Source organism: Palaemon carinicauda, chromosome 1 (genome assembly GCF_036898095.1).
Source record: "Palaemon carinicauda isolate YSFRI2023 chromosome 1, ASM3689809v2, whole genome shotgun sequence".
NCBI lineage: Eukaryota > Metazoa > Arthropoda > Malacostraca > Decapoda > Palaemonidae > Palaemon > Palaemon carinicauda.
Genome location: NC_090725.1, coordinates 320,090,614 through 320,093,206, shown reverse-complemented (window position 1 = coordinate 320,093,206; position 2,593 = coordinate 320,090,614).

Genomic DNA, 2,593 nt, shown 5'->3' with positions numbered 1-2,593 from the left:
CCCCATAAACGATAATAACAAAATAGGGTAGAAATTACGGAAGCCTTTATTTCACTGAAATACGGCTGAGAACAGTATATTTCTAATCAGAATTTCCGATTTAAAATTACGTTTTTAACAGTGTAGACACAAGAATATAATTATTTTTCCAGTATAGAATGAAATGGAAAATAACATATTTACATAAATTCGCATCAAATTCCTCCGCTTTTTGAAAGATTCCTGGGCAAACTATCAAAAATAAAAAAAAAACATAATTAATTGCAAAGGAGACATCAAAATGTCGTTTACGATGAATTACGTTTCGTCTTTATAATAAGTAAAAGCAAAATCCCTCTGTAAAACTTTTCAGTCGGGTTCTTTCTCTGACTTCTAAAAGCCTTTTTAGAGATCAAACACGCTCGACTTAATGCCCTGAACCATGGTTTTTGGTTCTGGGCCCACTAGGGAAAAGGTCTTAAGAGCTTTATGTAAATAATCCTCCCAATATCCGTCAAGGGTCTAGTGAATTCTTTATTGGAGCGAGGAATGTAGGCAGTGGAGACGGAGAAGGATTGGAAATGGAAGTTTACGATCATTTGGGGCTAATGATTATTCAAGATGCCACAACCGAGAGAGAGAGAGAGAGAGAGAGAGAGAGAGAGAGAGAGAGAGAGAGAGAGAGAGAGAGAGAGAGAGAGAGCCTTATTGCCTTATTCTATGGTTGGGTTCCCCCAGGTCCCTCAGTGTGAGGCACCTCGTATATCCACCAGAGAGTTGCTTATGCCTCTTCCGGTGAATTTTGCATCCTCCATTCTTGGATGGTCTGGGATGCATCTTAGGTATTTATCGAGCTCATTCTTAAACACATCTTCGCTCACGCCTGATATGTATCTTAGATGAGCTGTCAGCGCATTAAATAGTTGCTACATTATCGATGCTGGTGCGTAGTGGATTAATGTCCTGTGCGCCTTCCTTAGTTTTCCTGGTATAGTTTTTGGCACTATTAATCTACCTCGGCTTGCTTTTTCTGTTATTTTTAGCTTCATGATGTTTTCAGTAATTCCTTCTATGTGCTTACATGCTTGTATTATCATGTAGCGTTCTCTTCTCCTTTCTAGACTGTATAGTTTTTAAAAATTACAGTCTTTCCCAGTAGTCAGAGTCCTTAACTTCTTCTATTCTAGCAGTAAAAGACCTTTGTACACTATCCATTTGTGCAATATCCTTTTGGTAGTGTGGGTACCATATCACATTGCAGTACTCGAGTGTACTACGTACATAAGTTTTATAAAGCATAATCATGTGTTTAGCTTTTCTTGTTTTAAAGTGTCTGAATAACTTTCCCATTTTGCTTTACATTTAGCCAACAGTGTTGTTATTTCGTCGTTGCATAACATATTCCTATTTAACATTACATCAAGGTCTTGAATTGCTTCCTTGTTTGTGAATGTCTCGTTATGAGGTCCCTTGTATATATATACCATTCCTTCTCTGTTTCCATAATTTATTGATTCGAGTTTATCGGAGTTAAATACCATCCTATTTATCTCCGCCCATTCATATATTTTGTTTAGATCTCTTTGTAGTGAGTTCCTATCTTCATCACAAGTAATTTCTCTACTTATTCTTGTGTTATCGGCGAAACTTCTCACTACAGAGTTTTTAACATCTCAGTCTATGTCTGAGATCATAATAACAAACAGCAGTGCAGCTAATACCGTACCTTGTGGCACGCCAGATATTACCTGATCTTCATCTGATTTCTCGTCATTTGCAACCACTATCTGTTTTCTGTTTTGCAGGAATTCTTTTACCCATTTTCCTATCTTTCCCACAATATTATGCTTTCTCATTTTTTCTCTAATATATTATGGTCTACCTTGTCAAGGGCTTTTGCAAAATCTAGATAGATCACATCTGTGTTTTTCATTTATCATATTTTTGTATATGTTTTTATAGTGTGCTATCAGTTGGGTTTGTGTACTGTTTCCTGGCACAAAACCGTGTGGATCTATATAAAACAAATTATTTTTAACCAAATGATTCATTATTTTCTTTTTTATTACCCTCTCATACACTTTCATAATATGTGATGTTAGACTAACAGGTCTATAATTGCTTGCCTCTAGTCTTGATCCACTTTTGAAGATAGGGGTTATATAAGGTAATTTATGTTTAACATATATCTCGCTCATATCTACACTTTGTCTGAGCAGTATTGCAAGCGGCTTCGCGATAGTGTGTGCATTTTTTTTTTTAACAAAATTGCTGGAACACCATCTGGTCCGGCTGCCTATCCATTTTTAATTTCTCTTATAGCCTTGACAATATCTGCTTCATTAATATTTATATCCGTTAGATATTCAACATTTTCTTCTCTCATTTCTGTTTCCTTATTTTAATTCGCAATTCTTGGCGTGAACTCAATCTTATATTTTTCCGCTAATATGTTGCATATTTCCTTTTTTCATTCGTTAGCCGTCCTTCAATTCTTGGAGGGCGTATTTCTAATCTCCCTTTATTCATCTTTTTTGCATAGGAGTAAAGTACTTTGGGGTTTATTTTGATATTTTGAAGTGTCCTTTCTTCTAAGTCCAATTTTTAATTTTCT